This window comes from Stenella coeruleoalba (genome assembly GCF_951394435.1).
Source record: "Stenella coeruleoalba genome assembly, chromosome: 3".
In the NCBI taxonomy this organism is placed as follows: domain Eukaryota; kingdom Metazoa; phylum Chordata; class Mammalia; order Artiodactyla; family Delphinidae; genus Stenella; species Stenella coeruleoalba.
Genome location: NC_137148.1, coordinates 18589374 through 18610144, shown reverse-complemented (window position 1 = coordinate 18610144; position 20771 = coordinate 18589374).

Sequence of the window (20771 nt, the reverse complement as noted above, 5' to 3'; positions counted from 1 at the left end):
CTACTAATACTAAGAAGAATGGGTAGCCTGATTTTTGTTTTAATGTTGTTGTTGTTTTCATGTGTCTCTTCCTGGAATAAAAAATTCTGAAGATTTATTTAAAATGTGGGTTGTAAAAATTTTATCCTAGCCTCAGGAGTTTGGTGTTAGTCATATTCAGCGAAATTAATCCTTTGGAAAGACAAATACAGCATTATCTCACTTATATGTGGAATTTAAAACAAAAACAAAATCAAATTCATACAAACAGAAAACAGATTGATGGTTGCCAGAAGAGGGGGTTTGGGTGAAGGTGGTCAAAAGGTATAAACTTCAGTGATAAACTAAATGTCACGGAGATGTAATGTACAGTACGGTGACTATACTTAATAATACTGTATTGTATATTGGAAAGTTGCTAAGAAAGTAGATCCTAAAAGTTCTCATCACAAGAAAAAAATTTGTCACTATATGTGGTTATGAATGTTAACTAGACATATTGTGACGATCATTTCATAATATATATAATAATCATGTTGTATGTTGTACACCAGAAACTAATATAGTGCTATACATCAATTATATCTCAATAAAAAGAAAAAAAGAATACATACTAGCAAGAGAGGGGGTGGAGCTACATTATACAAAATGATCAGTTTCAAATAAATAAAGCAGTACTGGATAATCTTATTTTATTATTAGAGAGTGTAAACTACTACCTTGACATTAAATTTTACACCACACACACGCACACACAAACAGATTTAAAAGGGAAGGTGGATGTCACTTGCTCAAAATTCACATATAGTTCAAATTTAGGGAGAATCTGCACTAAACAATAAAATTTTAAAAATCTATATGACATAATGTAAAGGATAATCCATGTTTATTTTCTTATACAACCAGAGATGGTGTTTGATGGTGTCTTTTCTGGATTTAAAAGGACACACAGGTTAACTTTGGGCAGAAATATTCCAAACCATATATTTCTAATAGTGCTACTGCCCCATTTTTTCCATCTGTTAAAGAACAGTCCTGCTCACCTTTAGAGTCTTCTACTACTAATCTTTGTGTATGTTTTATTATTAATTTGCCAGAATTTTGATCTGAGGATCCTCAATTCGGTCAACTTCAAAGATTATTTCAGCAGATACTGAATTAATTACACTTGAATAGTTTATTCTCCAATAACCTGCAGATCAAGGAATAATATGAAAGAAAAACAGCAACAATGCAGGTATTTTAGATATATTTATGAAAAGTCACTGATTGTTTCATTATTCTTAACTTCAGGCCATTAAAAAATAGTATGATTTCTTTGGGCTCAATCAATTAAAACCTAAAATTGATACTGTTGATATATACAGTGTTCCTTTGCTACTGGATAAACTGTCCATAGTTAAAATTATGACTATTGACATTCTCACTGTGTCGTTTTGAAATGTTTCAGAGCTGGGAAAGTATTTCTTCAATCTGAAATAACCAACTTATTTATTGGTTTAGTCCCGACCCAGTCTTCAAACTGTAGTATTAACAACCTACTGGGGCATGGTAAGAACATTTTAAAGCCAACAGTAATATATATTTCCCCCATCAAAATTTTCTTATTGTTGCAGATCATAATAAAAATAACTCATTGGTTATGTAGAATATGCATATATCTAATTTCAAAAACTCATGTATTGGACATTTGAGGATCAAAATTAATTAGATGAATACTTCTCAGGTTATCTGGGTGAAGGACATTTTGCTTGTTTTTGTTCTAATTTTGAATTAATCATTGGCTAAAATTTGGGTCTATATACTGTTCAATGAGACAAGACCACTGATCACTGTAACTTGTGCTGTTTACCTACAATGTCCAAGTGAGTACATTAAAATTTTACATTTGTGTGTAGAGAAAAAAATATTCAAATTGGATGAACACATTGACACTAACCATATCTGAGATTTGATTTAGAATAATACAGTATGTAATGTGATATTTTAACATTAGGTGATTCAGTAGTATATATATTTTTAAAATAAAATATAATATTTGGAATATTACATGATGTTTGAAATACATTATAGTATAAAGAAAGATGAATATATTCCTTGCAGAAATATCATTATTTAGCTTTAGTTTATAGCTGATAAACAAAACTGTATACAATTTACATATTTATAATTCTCAATGTAAAATTAGAAAAATTTCAGTAATGATACTCAAAAATTAATTGAAATAAATAAGGGACACAGCTACCAACCTAATTGAAATAATTATAATTTATTACAAAAGTACTTATCTGAATAATGTGATAAATGACATGTTTCAAATCATTTACATTTCTTCCTGTGCATTTTATCCTTTTGCTCAAAGGCTTCTTTCATATTTTATGCATATAGGCCATACAAACACACTTTATTTACATTGATTTGCAAAATATTGACTAACTTCTTACCTTTCTCTACATTCTTTTTCAATTTAGTTCCAAAATTTCTGAGATCCAGTTGCTCTCTCCTCCCCCCTCCTCCCCCTCCTCCCCCTCCTCCCCCTCCTCCCCTCCTCCCCCTCCTCCCCCCTCCTTCCCCCCTCCTTCCCCCTCCTACCCTCCCTTCTCCCCCTCCTCCTTCTTCTTTCTTTGAATTCTTAGGCTATTCTCTCTGGGTAGAGGTAAATGGAATGATGGTTAGGAAACAATGAGACATACAAATAAGAACAGAACTTATTTAAAAAGACAGTTTCGGAATCAGTGAATGGAAGCAGTATCACTGAACATGTATATTATGCATTTACAAATATTTCAGGTCTCTCTCAAACATCTACAAATTAGGATCACAGGGAGAAATCAGGTACTGGAGATGATTGTTTTGGAAAGGAATTTGAGCAGGAAAATGAAATGGAGAAGCAGCTTGTCTTGCCTTTGCAGTGAAATTAAGTCCCTGTTTCTAGTCTTGCTCCAGCTTGTTTCTTCTCTTGCTCTTTAATATAACCTGATTGTGCTGAACCTTTCTGGCAACATGCCTGAAGAATTAGGTTTAGATAAACATGAAAGAAAACTACCATCATTCCCGCACTAAATGAAGGTACAGAGTGAAAAACTTCTTGGAACTCTTCTGCTGAAATTTGGTAACTCAAGGTCAGGGGAAATTACTGAGTAAAGAAACAAAGATTACACAGATGAGAAAGAGTTATTCAGAAAAGAAGAGGCAGGAAAGATACTCCACTGAGAGGCAACAGCAAGCACACAGCCTCGTGGAGAGGAGGAATAATAGTCTAGATCAGGGATTGAAGCCAGTGTGGCTACAGCCAAGAGACTCGGGAGATGAGTGGAGTTTGAGGAGGGTGGGGAAGGAGGCAGGCAGTAGCTCAAGCAGGGAGATGATAGGATGAGAATTACATTTGAAAACTAAATAAGTTAATCATTCCATCCAAAGTCAGGAGCACAAATTAGGAAAGAGCAATGTGTCCAAATGTAGCAGCAGGAAGCTGTTACTATAATCAAGGAGGGGCACTGGCAGTTCACCTGGAGACGAAGAAAAATGGTGGACTTTGGGGGAGATTTATGAAGGGGAAGGTTTTGAAGCTTGTGTTGATTTAGATACAGGCTGTGAGAGGGAGAGTAATATAAAAGATAAGCCCTACACTTCTTTTTGATTATTTGGACTACTGAGTATACCATTCAGTGAGAGAGGAATATTGAAATAACAATTTTGGAAGGGGCAAATAAAAATTAAAAATCTGGATAGAATAAAAGAAAGTGCTGGAAGCCAGCCAATTTCCGACCTCTTTTTTTTTTTTTTTGCGGTACGCGGGCCTCTCAATGCTGTGGCCTCTCCCTGCTGTGGCCTCTCCCGTTGCGGAGCACAGGCTCCGGACGTGCAGACTCAGCGGCCATGGCTCACGGGCCCAGCCGCTCCGCGGCATGTGGGATCTTCCCGGACTGGGGCACGAACCCGTGTCCCCTGCATCGGCAGGCGGACTCTCAACCACTGCGCCACCAGGGAAGCCCCCGACCTCTTTTTAATCTTTTTTTTTTTTTTAACTAGGCAGTCATGACATAGCCACAATGATGCTATAGAAAATTATGCTCATTATACATAGACAAAATAATGTTGTTCACTTATTATGTTTCCTCATTCTATTTTTTTATTTTAACATAATTTTTAAAAATTAGGATGCATCTAACACTAGATAATCAACATTATTATCATAGTAATTTCTCCATAGTAATTTTCTCTTTTTCTGTTATCTTTTGTCCCTGAAAAGATGTTCTTATGGATGTCATATTTTAGGAAATATGGCAATTGGGAACCAAGAAAATTATTTATCAATTTCTTTGAATAATGAGGGGTTGATCATAGAAATCACCAAATATATTTGCTTAGGTAGTGTCTTAAAGAAGAAATTTAATAGTAATATGTCTGTGTGTTAAAGAAAATATGTTATTTTAAGCTAAGACTATATTTGTGGAAGTTTAAAAACTACTCATATGTTCATTATTATATGGTATATTTGGGAATGTTTTAAAATATTTTAATCACAAGAAAATAATCTATTTTTTCCTGCTGTTTAGACAATGTTCAGCTCATTTAAAAAGTATTTTGTTAAGTAATATTTTCTCCAAAGGGCAGGATTAACACAGTTCTGCTAAGATTATTCTGATGTAGAGGTGATGGCAGCAATAGTCAATGCCTTCCTTTCCTGTTGTCAGAGCACTTTTGGTTTTATACAACTATTTGATTTAATAAGATTGACTAATGTTTATATGGATGTACTGTGTGTGAGGCACCAGCTTAAATGTTTTCCTTAAACTATTTAATAAACAGCATCCCCATTTTACAGATAAGGAAACTGAGACAAAGAGAAGGTAATAAATGAACCCATTTTTATGTAAGAGATAAGGAAAATTTCCTGTTCATGTACCTTACTTTTCAAGATATACATTAGTTTCAATGTATACTGATATCTTTTTCCAAACTCAGTAATTTTCAGGATATTCTTGAGCAGATTACCCACTTCAAAAAATCATGCCCCTCTCTCACCTATACCTTTTCTGAACCTGTGCATAGCCTTACCAGCATCCATCAGTCACAGTAGAAGAGTGTCCAACAGCTGACTCTTCCTCTGGTGTTAGGACATATAGGAGCCTACGTTCTCCAGTCTTGCCATTCCAATATAACTTCAGCCTCTTGCAGTGACATCTCAAATGGACCCATTTTAAAAGAGACAAAAACAAATGAAATGAAGTATTAGCTTTTAATCTGTATCCTCTACCTACTTATTATCCAATCTTCTCCGATCCCTTGAGTCCCTAACCTCTTTATTTATAGTTCTCAAGTTTCTAATGTTCCGTTAGTGTTGGAAATTGTTTCAATCTGGCTTCCTCCTTCAGCATTTAACACTTGCTCTAAGATTGTTTCCAAATTCTGTGAGAAACTTCACTCCTTATTTTACTCTTCCTCTCCATAGCATTTGCCTTTGAAGGTCCCTTCCTCTCACCTGAAAGTCATCTGACCTTTTCCCCACATTCCCTGCTGTAATCCAATGTGTCACTGTTACTTTCTGTGATGGCTTTTTACCTGGTCTCCCTTCCATTAAACACACGCCCTCTGGTCATTTCTCCCCAAAGCTGCCAGAAAGTGCTGTCTGAGCCAGGTACATGCTAGTGCATCCTGTGCATTTGAAAGTCGTTGGAAGACATTCTACCACTTTTAGTTTAGAAGCAAAGCAATAGTACCAGGTTTTATTTTTCAAAGATGGTATGTAACTGAAAGTGGGGATCAGGCTGCTTGCCATTCAAAAGCCATTAAAGAGGAAAGTTGGTGGAAAGGAAAGTTTGTTTTATTTGGGATTCAGGCAATGGGGCAGGGGAAGGGGAGGGTAGATTCCTGTCCAGAAGCCAACTCCCTCACCCCCGACAATCAGGGGGCAAGAGTTTTTATAAGCAGAGGGAGGGGGCTCATGCAGAAACAGCACGGTCAGCTCTGACAGTTATCTTGCAATTGGTCATTGGTGATATGATCAGCATCATCTTATTGTTTTAAGTACAGTTAATCTTCAGTTCCAGGGTCAGTTTGTTCCCATTTCCTTGAGGCCAGTTCTCAGAGCTGTGGCATCTTATGTCATGGCTACAGGCTGGTCGTCATGTAGCTAACTTCTTCCATCTGGTGGGAATTTTAGTATCCACAAGATAGCTCACAGTATATGGCTCACGATATTATTTATAGCCCTTGAGAAGGAGCTAAAGGTCCTTGACTTTGCTTAATGACTAAACTAGTATTATTTGGTTTCCTTTGACTGTTTTTCTTTGTTTCTGTATTTTCTCACTTCTCTGACTAAACTTATTCTTTGGCTTAAGTTTTTCCACAGATAAAAGGCAAGAGGAGGGCAGGAGGGGTAAAGACCATAGGGTCCTGTTATGTTTCAGTTATGGGAAAATATCCCTTTTATATGCTCTTCTTATAATGCGTTTTACACATTTATACATTGAGAGACAGTCAAATTTTCCTTCTTGTGCATATAGACTGGATTTATTGACTAACTTCTAATGAATAGCATGTGACAAAAGTAACAGTGCATGACTTCTAAGGCTGGGTAATAAAAGGCAATGCCCATCATTTGAACCCAGCGTCTACCTGTAGGGGTTCTGATCAGAGCCCTAACCGTGGTCTCAGCTGACTGCCCACATCAACTGCCCAATACATGAGTGTAGAGCCTTCAGGTGGTTCTGATGATGCCAAATTTGGCAGAGATGAGTTGTCCCTGCCTAGCCCTGTCCAAATCGCAAATTCATCAAGACAAATGTTCTCATTGTTTTAAGCCACTAAGTTCTGTGTTTTTTCTTTCTTAGACAGTAATAAACAAAACAAATATTTTCTTTTTTAAAATTTAGCCTAATCCACCACTATCTAATGCATCCTTAGCTCAAATATATTAGACTATCTGAAATTCCCTATAGATAACTGTGTTTCTTCAGATTCGAAGGCTTTTGCAAATTATATTCGGTTATTCCTGGAATACCTCCCAATCACGCCACTTTTTTGAGTGGAGCTATTATTTAAGGCTAAATTCATGACACTTCTTCTAAGTGGTTTCTCATTACTCCCTGTTTGCATTAGAATTCCATTCTTTCTTTTGCCTTAGAATCATAGATAATGCTATATAGATGTTGGATTAATATAGGAGTAAATTAATAAGCTGTAGATACATTTCATTGCAATTAATATACATAATATACCAAGATATAATAAAAATGATGAGAGAAATGTCTTTCCTACCCTTCTAGTAAAAATCAACCTCAGGTACTAATGTTAATTTCAGAATCTATAATTTGAGCTGACAACAGCAAATAGCGTTAGTAGCGTTAGTTCTGCTGTGTTTGTGTTTCCTACCCTTTGGGGAAACACACTTGTTTGATGATTCCATCCATGAATTGTAATCGTATCATTTCAGACACCTAGGAAGTAGCGACAGTACTGGCATTTTATTGTTGCTTTTGACTTGTATGAAAGAGTAAACCATCTCCTTGAGGCTCTTTGATGTGTAGAAATGTTCTTCACCCAGATTTGACTTATGGGTAGAGATCTTGCTTTGTAACCCTAATCTCTACACAGTTGGTCTGTTCTGTCAGTGCTTTCATTATCTCTCACTCCGCCTCCACTTCTCTGACCTTATCTCCTCTCCCCATGTGGCCATCTCCAGTCACACTCTTTTGAGACTATTCCACTCTTCCACTTTCTATCTTCACTCTCCTTCTCCATACCCTCTGGGTCTACCTGTGGCAAATTGTTCTGCTTCCTGTAAACATGACAGATAATTCACAGGGAGCTGGGAAAGAGCTGTATGGTTCTAACATTCACAGCTGTTCTATGAATTTCAAATTAATTGACAGTATGCTTCAGTGATACTTTCTGTCATTTTTTTCCTCAGTAAAAGAGATACCAGTCAGGTAATCACAATTGTATGGTGATATAGTATTTTCTTTGGATATCACAGAAAAAATTGTATAGAGTTTATGGATTCATTACTACATCTAAGTCCAAAGTATTAAATTTCATCTTTACGGAGTGGCAAATTGTAGGAAGAAAAGAAAAAGAAAATGTTGAGTAAAGTTGTGAATAATGAGAGGTTAGATTTCTGCATAATACTTTTTTTTTTTTTTTTTTTTTTTTGCGGTACGCGGGCCTCTCACTGTTGTGGCCTGTCCCGTTGCGGAGCACAGGCTCCGGACGCGCAGGCTCAGCGGCCATGGTTCACGGGCTCAGCCGCTCCGCGGCATGTGGGATCTTCCCGGACCAGGGCACGAACCCATGTCCCCTGCAGCGCCAGGCGGACTCTCAACCACTGCGCCACCAGGGAAGCTCTGCATAACATTTTTATTGAGAGCATTCTTATGTTTATTTGAAATATAAATGATTAAAGCAAACAGTATTTTATAATCATGTTTAGTTATTTTTCTCATAAGCGTGAGTCCAAATTTGGGGTGCATGATAATTTATAAATTCGGCCACAGTTAATACACAGCTATCAAACTTAGAGAATGTGAAAAAACCTTGAAATACTATTGGGTAAATTCCTTCGCAAACATAACAAAAGTATGATCCCCCAAATAAGTATTCTGGTCCCATAGCTTAAAGTTCTTTTTATTTTCAGTTTATATTTCATTTGTTGGGGTTAGCCACAAGTCTATCTAGAAATGATCATGTCCATGCAATCAAGTGAAAATAGACTTTTCAGCATGTATTTATGCACAAGTACACTTGTGTAAAATGAGAAAGGGCCAAGGAGGTTTCAGACACATAATTTTCTCTCTGATTTGAAATATACCCTGAAATTGTTCAAGAAGTCTGAAAATACTCCTGGGAGTCTCTTGGTATTTAGGGTTTGAAATATTAATGATTAAAAATAAACCAAAATTGGAAAATGAGATATTCCTGATATCAAAATGACCTATCTTACAAAAGGTGGATTATCAAGTTTAAGCTCTTGGGGCTTCCTGTAAAGATGCTGAATTTTTCATGGACCCATGCAAGATTTGTTCATTTAAATGTCAAGCATATATCTGCCCACATACCCCTGTGCATTTGTTTAGAACTGAAGCTTACATGTAATTTTTGCTCCTTGTAACTATTCATTTCGATAATAAAAGAATGCACTAGATACTAAAAGACTTATAGAAATTTTTCAGTCATAGCATTTATTAATATGGAGGAACTATAGTCACTTAGATTAACGATTCTAGGATAAGAGAAGAACTAGCTGTGTGTTTACTGGTCATTTGCTAACCCTATCAGGGTGTAGGTAATTTTCCCCTTAGCTTTGATTCTGGCACTAACCACTAAATTTCATTGAATAAGTCATATAAACTCTCTAGACCTATTTACATCCCCTGGGACTGTTCTGAACCAATATCAATAGTCTTTTTAGCATTAAAAGCATATACATCTTAGATTCTTAACTGTGGATAACCCTAGGCATGCCTTAAATTTAGTCCAGAAATTTATTTATATAATTGAGATGATTGATATGATTACATCATAGAGTTTAATAACTCTATTAAAGGCTTTGGAATATGAAAAGCTACCCTTCTATTACTTTTTAACAATGCCAACCTTATTAAATAAAAATGTGACTCATTCTTTTGAAGAATACAAAAAAATTAGGATAAATTTATGCAAAGTTTTATAAGTAAACAATATTTCTAATAGATACATGTAATTTCATTTTGAAGTAACTTTAGTTGAAAACCTGTCATATGTCATTACCAAAGCCAGATTCAAAGCTCCTTATTGAAATCATGTATCATAAGGGTATTCTATGGAGCACAGTTAATAATCACTTCCTAAGGAATTGTGTGTTTAGCTGAAATGCAGATTTTGTTTTAATAAAAATAAAATGTTGACTCTTGGGCATTTCTCTGTGTTCTTTTCAAAGATTCATCTAAAGTGACTTAAGCATTTTATCTTTGAAATAATGCCTGGGAGATTGAAATTATACTTCATTTTCAGTACTCTCTTCATTTCCTATTTCATGATTTTCTTCAGAAGTATGAAACTTGAGTCATTAAAGTAGGGCTGAAATTTCAAAGCATACACTTTGGAATGGGTTTTATCCCTAGTTTTAGTTCAATTATATTCTATTAATTTCTGTAATTTATTTGTTATTCAGATTACCAGACTTTAGAGCTTGATGTTAGCTTTATATGGAAAATAGAACAAGTCATTTTAGACTATAAAACAGTGTTAAGGCTGGCATTATATCTTACTGATAGATGTTATTTTCTCCAATGCCTTATACAGAGTATGTTGTTAACAGCCATTTTTACTTGAATTAATTAACACGGAAGTATAATGACAGAACTAGTCCAGTAGACTTCAAAAATATGATTCTTCTTTAAAACATAAAATATCCCCTGTGTGATTGATGACATCAAAATGGTGACATAAAAGATTCTTGAATTTCCCTCATCCCATGGAATCACTGATTATACAGGTATACGCTGATCAATTCCCTATGAAAGAAATCCAGAAACTAGTTGAGTGATTCCTACACATCAGGTGACTGAAAAAATGCTTGCATTGAAACAGATAGGAAAAGCTGAGATACACTCTTGCCAAAAACCCCACTTCCAGAATAAAACCTGAGGACTGGCATTTACTGATGGACAGTGGTCAAAGCCATCTTCATCTTTTATTTGAAAAATAGTCTCCAAAATCATCCAGCTGTCATTCTGGACCCTCTCTATTCATGTTTTCACAGTAGCTGGATTTTAAACTGGAATGCATCCATCCTCTTCTCAAACACTTCCATGACTTTTCATCTCTCCAGGACTAAAATCCAAGATCCAAACTATAACCAACAAGGTTGAGCATAGTAATCATCCTGATCTTTTTCTAACATCTTCTCTAGCTCCTCCTCTCACACACTGTGTTCTAGCCACGATGACCTCACTACAGTTCCTCCAACATAACGACCTACATCTACCTCAGGGCCTTTGCACTTACTGTTCCTTCTGCCTAAAGTGCTTTTCTCCATATATTTGCATGTTTTTCACACACGTTGAGTAACTTCCCTTCAACAAACTTGATTTTTTTCTTTTGAAATATTCATTACTAGAAAAGCTCTAATAAATTTATGGTAAGAAGGATATTCACTGAACTCACATTTCCATCATTTAGCTGTTCACTTTTCCATATCAGTCCACCTAATTCAAAATACTGTTATGAGTAAATGAAGGGATTATGCATTCTTATGTATTAAACAAAGGATAGAAAGAAAGTTTAAGAGATTAATATTTGAGAGAGAAAATCTTTTGGAGTGCTTCAGTCAAGAAATAAAACAAAGATGAGTAAATCTTAACAGAGGGCATTTAATACAGAGAATTAGATGTACTAGACAACTGGAATAAACAAAGGAAAAAAAAAAAAACTAAAACATGCAGCAGGAAGCATCTACCACAGGAGACAAGACTGAACAGAAAAGGAGAAATGGTTAGCTTTATCAAAGTTAGTAGCTCCGCAGAAGGATCCTACAGAGTTGGTGCCCTGTTATTTGTGGAAAGAGCTTTCCCTGGATGTGATTGGAGCCTTTGAGAGGTATGATAGCATGATATGATTGGCTCAGATAGAGCTAACAGAAGCTGGAGGTTAGAGCCAGCCACATTGCTTGGGATATACTCCCTCTGCTGGATATACTTTTGTGCTGGCACAAAAATAAGGAAGAGGTCATTTTACTTCTTGCCAAAGCCCTCTAATTCTCCCAATCATCAGCTAGGAAGCCAGCTGGCAAAGGAGTCAGGAAATGAGGTTTACACATGATACCCAGTCCTAACATCACAGTACAGACTATGGAAGAGTGGATTTAGAGACAAGAGATTAGGGATTAGAATATGGACATCTTCATTGTCTGTTCTTTTGGCACGACTATGTTAAGTTAAATAATCAGAAAGCTAAGTACCTGAAATGTATTAGTTCTGCCCCTTGCTAAAATGAATGCAGAGATTCATGATTGAATATGATAGTCTCAAATTAAAAAAAAAATGAAAGAGGTAACAGTGGCATTTTAGGATAAATGTAAATACATGCATACATATCTGAGAATCCATGTATAAATGTAATTTGGTAAAATGGTTTACCATCCAGTGGTGTTTAAATATCTTTATAAATATTGGAATAGCTTTATAATTATTCATATTTTAGCACCCATTCTATACTCTTTGAAATATTCTTCCTGATTTGCTAGTATTTAATACAAATGTAGGAAAATACTCACTTTCTGATTAGGAGTATGATAATTTATAAAAGTAGATACAAATAAAACATATAATGAATGTCAGTGGTGCTACTTTTAGAGCTTATTATAGAAACGACACTGTTTGATTCATTTTTTAAAAAAAATAGGTGAGAAAATGTTGGTAAAGACCTTATCACCATACATGTACCCATTAATGACAGTAATAACTACAGTTACACCTTTCCATATATGAAGTAAACACTATGCAAATTTGTAATGAACCACAAAAAAAATTAATTCCAGACTTAATTTTTAAATTAAGTACAAAAAATTAAATACACAATTTATGCAAAAGTCCTATTGTTTGTTTTCTTATCGCAATTCAAAGGCTATAAATTCGGTTGAATTTAGTTTAAACTGTTTATAATATATATTTGTGGATATTTATCACTGTTTTATTTAACCGTCTCGTATAACAGATCTTGTAATTGTTCTCATACAAACAATTTCTTTTTGTTTTTTTCTTTTTCCATTATGGATTATTACAGGATATTGAATATAGTTCCCTGTGCTCTACAGTAGGACCTTGCTGTTTATTCTGTATAGAAAAATTTGCATCTGCTAATCTCAAACTCCCAATCCATCCCTCCCCATTGACAACCACAAGTCTGTTCTCTATTTCTGTGAGTCTGTTTCTGTTTCATAGATAAGATCATTTGTGTCATATTAATACAAAGCAATTTAAATCAGAGGGTCTTTACTCTTCTACTATGATTTAGTTGTAGCACAACAAACTCTAGGAAATAGTAGAGAAAATATAATAATTAAATAAAATACATTTTTAAAACACTATTTTTATTTTTTAAAATAGTAATTACCAAAATGCAGACCATTAAATATGTGAGAAATATTTGTATTTGTATTTTATAATTCCAGAATAATGCAACAATTTAACATGTGTAACACCATGCCATTATAGAACTGCTCTGAAATATAGCATTATAGAACTCTTCCTGAAACGTCTATTCTTTCTATTCTATTCTATTCTATTCTATTCTATTCTATTCTATTCTATCCTATTCTATCCTATTCTATCCTATCCTATCCTATCCTATCCTATCCACTATCCTATTCTATTCTATTCTATTCTATTCTATTCTATTCTATTCTGTTCTGTTCTATTCTATCCTATCCTATCCTATCCTATCCTATCCTATCTACTATTCTATTCTATTCTATGCTATTCTTTCCATTGTTTACCTCTTCCTCTTCCTTCTTTTCCTACTTCCCCCTCTCCAACCTCCATCTCCTCCTCTCTCTCCATCTCCTTCACTTCCTTTTCCATCTCCTCTACTACTTCCTCTCCTTTCTTTCTGTGTTTTTTTTTCTTCTGAGTTGATCATAACCTATGGTGTGAAAAATAACTGCCCTAGGGTTATGTTAACAATAATTACTCTAGAAATGTTATTTACCCATCTTCTTACTCATAATAATACAGATTCCGCTTAAATACTTCAGTGAATTGGAGGATTTTGTCTCTGTATTTTTGTATATGGCTTCTAGGTTTTGAGTTTTCTTCTTGTTTATCACAAGCTTGGTGATGTTTAGCTTATCAGTTGTGTGTCTGTAATAAAATATAATTACATGACACTAAATTATATTTTATTTTGCATTATTTTTCTTTCTAGTGCTCATTTTTGTGTATATGAAAGTAATATTGGTGAAAACAATCACAATTCAGTTATCTAAACAAAACATGATAATTTATAGATTTTTAAATCTCATTTAAAATTTTAAATCTATTTTAAATCTCATTTTAAAATAAACAATATTTATTATTTTTATGAGTATCTAAATATTCCAGAAAGAGTGGATGGAGCTCACTCTGGAGTTAAGAGATCTTAGACTGGTATTTGAATTTTTATGAGTAAATGAATTCTCTTGAAATGTACATGTGACTAGGCACAGAATAAATAAATGATTCTGAATAGCCAAGGGGCAGGACAGGCATAAAGATGCAGATGTAGAGAATAGACTTGAGGACATGGAGAAGGGTAAGGGTAAGCTGGGACAAAGTGAGAAAGTGTCATGGACTTATATATACTACCAAAATAGATAGCCAGTGGGAAGCAGCCCCATAGTACAGGGAGATCAGCTCGGAGCTTTGTGACCACCTAGAGGGGTGGGATAGGGAAGGTGTGAGGGAGACACAAGAGGGAGGAGATATGGGGATATATGTATATGTATAGCTGATTCACTTTGTTATATGGCAGAAACTAACACACCATTGTAAAGCAATTATACTATAATAAAGATGTTAAAAAAATAAAATAAAAAAGAACGAGGGGAAGTAATTTTTAAAATTCCTTTAAATAGGTACATGTTACCACATTTTATATTAAGGAAGATAATACATTGACTGTAAGAAGTAGTATTAGGATAGATGTTCTGATATTCTTCTGCAAATGTTGTAGAAGGAAATAGTTTCCTATTAATTGACATGAATCCTAAGGTTTTAGTTAAAGTAAAAAGGAAATTTTAAAAAATGACTAAAATTTGTTAGTCTTCTCAGGGATTCTGTGTATCTAATACCTGTTGGCTCCTCACTCTAATATTGGATTGTTTTACTTCCGGACACAGTAAATTTAATTTATCTTGAAATTATACCTATGCTGGCAATTCTATCTATCTATCTATCTAGATAGATAGATAGATATAGACATAGATATATAGATATATACATATATTCTTAGAACGTAGTGAATCCTTCAGTCATAATTTCAATTTTAGTATACTTTAACATTTAAATCTTAGTATAGTGCATACTGTGAAGGCCTATGTAGCATTGATTCCCCTCTTCCTTCTTCCTTCCAGAATCTCAGTGTACTCATTATTCTTCTCTCCCCCACAGGGTTCTGTACCTCAGTGGATGTTTATCAATGCACATCTCTCAGATTATTTTGTCTAACAGTAATCCTATTTCCTGGAGGGTAATTGGTTTAAGAAAGGGCTTATACCCAATTCCAATCAGTTAGTGTTGTTAGGGAAATCTGTTGGGAGTTTACTGAGGAAATATCAGTGCTTGAGAAAGAGAGTAAGCTGCAGGAATAAATCATCCCTCTTCTTTCTACAGATATGGGTGCATCTCAGGGCTATATAGTCACCCTCCCAAAGAATTAACATTTTTACTAATTTTTGAAATTAATTTGCATATTTCTTATGATGACACTAATTGGTACAAAACTATATTTATTGCTAGAAATTCTTCTATGTCATTTAGCATTTCACCAAATAATATTTTCTAAAGAAGTTCAAAAAATGTATTTCCTTCCTCAACACCTAGATATAATATGTAGTTATTTTGAGAAGAAATATTCTCAGGATCTTGTCTAATGCCTAAAAATTTTGGCATAACTTGATACCTAAGGCTGCTATGCATTTGGAGTTTGCTAAATAGCCAGGTGTTCTCTTTCAAAATGGACAAGATGACCATCGATGTGCAATTAACTGAAAATATATGCAACAGGGATATTACTGTGATATTGTATTCCATGAATTTTGTACTCCGTCCAAAACATATATATTCTTCCCGGCACATTTGGAAATAGTATGGCCATTTTGATTTAAAATTATCAAAAGCTTTCTTTCACATCTATTGGATAAAAACATTTTTGATGACATTTCTTACATTAGTCCTTGCAAGGAAAAATCTTCCCAATACCTTTTCTTTCCCACAATCTTCCCTCTTTTCAAAGTAATTCTCATAGTAAGGTCTTCTGCAGCTTCACCTGCTTTAAATCACGGTCTTCTTTTCAGTACTCAAAAATACTCTTGAGGATTTTGTTTACACTGAGAATTGTTGGAAAAGTTTACAAGTCACTCAAGATTGTTAATTATCCATTTGAATTCTCATAATTATCAAGCCCTGAAAAAAGGTGGATTGTTTGATTAGTACTCCAGCTGCTTTCTCTAAGAAAACTCAATGTGTTGCACAGACTTTACCAGGAAAAGTCATACAGGTGCCAAACGGCAATGTTCGCCAACTGTTAAACACGTGTAAACTCTTTGAGAAGTTCTTCCCATTTGCAGCAGGTGTCTAGCTGTGTTGTGCTGCTTAGAAGCAGAATCTATTTTAAACATCACCTGGAGAGGTTGGTCTGCTCTTGAAGCTCCTTCAGGAGTTGGCATTCAGAACAGGGTCAGTCATGAAGGATTCTGGCTCCTTGCCTGAATCTCCTGTTATGTTTAGTTCCATTAGATTCAAATATACAAAACATGCCAGTGAGACGAGAAGGTCAATCATTCAGCAATTACATTAGCTGTATCTTGGATGTAATTTTTTCTGTGTCCAGACTACCTATACTACAAATACCAGAATTAAGGAGAGCAGTGTAATTGACTGTTTGCCATCATATGGGAAAAATATATTAGAATCAAGTCAAAAATTTATATATAATAATAAGGGATACCTGGTGTTATAAAGTGTCTGCTCAGCATATTGCCTTCACTTTTTTTCTGTTTCTGAGTGAATTCTCTTTCTAAACTATATGTGTACCTTGTGTTTTGCAAATGGTTTCACCCTTAAATTTTCACAAGAGGTGTAAAATGGAAAACATTTGGGGCAAGTCACTTGAAAAGTCAAATCATCAGCATTATTTTATTTACTCAAACTCAATATGTACCACTCTCTTTTTTTTTTCTCCCGTTATTCCTTTATTTTATACTGTCTTCATCCATTCTTTATACCTGCTATCATTTCTTCTAATATAGAAATTTAAAATTTAAAAATATTGCCCAAATTAATGTTTACAAGAAGAGTTGATTTGAAGGAAGATTTATACAATATTTTGTTTTATAACTGAAGATATTGATCTGTTTTTGTTTACTATATATACTAATATTCACATGGCATGTCATATTATACTGATGTATTTTGACTTAGTGTAAATGCATATGTTCATTTTCCTCTATGAATCATGAGGTTTTAAATTTCGACAGATTAAAGCAGATTACATAGCATATATACAAGATGATGACCTAAAATTCAGGTATGTGTAAATAATAATGCATCATTTCTGGAGTATATTCAGACGTTATTGCATATGCTTACAAGCCATTTTGAATGAATCTTCTTTGCTACGTCATGTACTATACTTGTGTATTTTACCAAGTTTTTGATCAAGTTATCTGACTTTGTTGATTTGTATGAACTTTTATATAGTAAAAATAAATAAATATAACCCATTTGTGTTTAAAATGGGAAGAAAATATTTTATAGTAAAAATAAATAAATATAACCCATTTGTGTTTCAAATGGGAAGAAAATATTTTACTTTCATTTATATTTTTAATTTATGATTTTGATTTTGATATTGATGTATTTGTCTATGTGTCTATGTGAGTTTTCTATCTTTCTTAGAAAAATGTAGATAGGTTTGAAATATATAGAGATACACACACATATATGTACACACTCATAGATATGTAGATATAGATTCAAGGCGGTATAGATATACCTCACTCTGTATGTGTAATGTTTCCTTATATTGTCGTTATACTTTATTTTTTACAAAGTAAGTATTATTTAAGGTAATTAAATTAAATATCTTACAATAATACTTAAAGATTTTTTCTTTTTGCAGATAAACAAATGAGTTTTCAAACCTACAGGTTTATTTTTAAAAGGAGAGAAATTAGTAACCGTCACTTTTTACTTTATTTAAAAATTTTCATTTCAGCTTATAAAATTGTAGACATTTGGTGCACTTTCTTTTGTATAAACTAATTAAAATCTTATAAATTTAATAATAAATGCCACCATTGGGACTATAGATTAACAATTATTTTAACTGATGGAATTTTGTTACTTGGGTTGCATGTCAGTGTACTTACTGGGATTATAGGACAGAAGAGTGTCAACCAATTTAATTCCAAGTAAACTTCTGTAAAATATGAGCCACATTTCTGTATGTTGTCTTAAAATTTATAGGCCTTATCTAGTTTTCCTTGTCCCAGTTTATATCATTTACTATCAAAAATGTAGCCATGACACAGATAAAATTTTGCTGTTCACATTGTTCAAAAAATACTATACCTTGGGAAGTCTCTCTTTAAAACACCATTCTGACTCTGAAGAATGGCATTTGGTGTTTGATCACTCACATTAATATTGTTTTATTTTTATATCAAACAGTAAAAAGGCAGTAACATTGAATTATTGATGACATTTTTATTAGCAAACTGTGACTTGAGATGATGCTTCAAGTTTACTGGACAGGGTACCAAGCTAACAAGTTAGAGTGTTTGAACCATACAGGGGCTTGTACAGGAATACAATTTTCTTTTAACCCCACCATGAGGTCCCTAAATACTATCTAAAGTAGCCACATACAGAAGGAGATGGATATTTCTTATAATAGAGCCTCAGTAAATATACATTGAAATACAAATGTAATTACTAGGAGTCCAAGAAAGAAGGAGAAAGGGAAAGAGAGAGAGAGAGAGAGAAAGAGAGAGAGAGAGAGAGAGAGATGCTGAGAGAGGGAGGGAGAGAGGCTTGCTTCTCAACTATGAAGATAAAGTATTTCATTTTTTACAATGTATTAGAATCATCTAGAAATTAAAATAATCATTTTCAGCACAGCATTGCAATACAAAAATAATTTCATTAGACACTAAAAATAACTAGTCATTAAAAATTTGTAATGTTATCTTACTAACCATTCTTTTAGTGTTATTGATGTTCTCCCAAAGGTAAATGCTAGACGCCATGGTTCTCTGTTCATTAGGCAGGTATTGGTAGAAAATAAGGGCATTTATAGTTAATGTACTAAATACATTTATCATTTATAGTTCTTTAAATTTTTATTTTGCTACTGTTTCCAGGAAATGACTTATAGTTCTATGATTTTAGAGCTCAAAGTTGCTTTCAGGGTTGTATAGAAAATGATTCCAAGTAGATTTTTAAAAAATATTATTACATACAGCCCTCTGGGAAATAATTAAAATTCACCCAAAACGTTTGCTATTGCTTTGAAATCCAAAAAGAACCCCAAAATGATTGACATATATTTGTTAAGACAAAATACCAGGCTTTGGCTTCTGGAACACATGGGGCTGAGTCCATGCTGACTGCCTGGGGGCTTCGGGACAACACGGGGTCAAGTTCATGCTAATGGGAGCCAAGTCTCCTCAGGACTTGCTGGGGCTTCAGCTTCGGGACACTGTGGGGTCCAGTTCATGCTGACGGGAGCCCCATCTCCTCAGGACCTGCTGGAAGGTGACGCGGCTGAAGGAAAAGGTAATCCACAGGACCCAAGACATGGTAGCTACTAATATACTCTTCCCATGGTGCTTCTTAATACCACGTGGACTCCTACAAGGGAAAAAAGTATCACAGCTTTGGTTGAACTTGGGCTGGCCGTGTGGTTGATAGTGTCTTGGTGCTCCTGCTGGGTGTCAGGCCTGTGCCTCTGAGGAGGCAGAGCCGAGTTCAGGACATCGCTCCACCAGAGACCTCCCAGCTCCATGTAATATCAAATGGCAAGAGCTCTCCCAGAGATCTCCATCTCAATGCTAAGACCCAGCTCCACTCAACGACCAGCATGCTACAGTGCTGGACACCCCATGCCAAACAACTAGCAAGACAGGAGGACAAACTCACCCATTAGCAGATAGGCTGCCTAAAATCATAATAAGGTCACATACACCCTAAAACACATCACTGGGCGCAGTCCTGCCCACCTGAAAGACAAGATCCAGCCTTATCCACCAGAACACAGGCACTAGTCCCCTCCACCAGGAAACCTACACAACCCACTGAATAAACCTTACCCACTGGGGGCAGACAGCAAAACAACAGGAACTACGAACCTGCAGCCTGCGAAAAGAAGACCCCGAACACAGTAAGTTGAGCAAAATGAGAAGACAGAGAAACACACAGCAGATGAAGGAACAAGGTAAAAACCCACCAGACCAAACAAATGAAGAGGAAATAGGCAGTCTACCTGAAAAAGAATTCAGAGTAATGATAGTAAAGATGATCCAAAATCTTGGAAATAGAATGGAGAAAATACAAGAAACATTTAACAAGGACCTAGAAGAACTAAAGAGCAAACAAACAGTGATGAATAACACAAAAAAATGAAATTAAAATTTCTCTAGAAGGAATCAGTAGCAAAATAACTGAGGCAGAAGAAAGGATAAGTGACCTGGAAGATGAAATAGTGGAAATAACTACTGCAGAGCAGAATAAAGAAAAAAGAATGAAAAGAATTGGGGACAGTCTATGAGACCTCTGGGACAACATTAAAAGCACCAACATTCAAATTATAGGGGTCCCAGAAGAAGAAGAGAAAAAGAAAGGGACTGAGAAAATATTTGAAGAGATTATAGCTGAAAACTTCCCTAATATGGGAAAGGAAATAGTTAATCAAATCCAGGAAGTGCAGAGAGACTCATACTGGATAAATTCAAGGAGAAACATGCCAAGACACATATTAATCAAACTATCAAAAATTAAATACAAAGAAAAAATATTAAAAACAGCAAGGGAAAAACAACAAATAATATACAA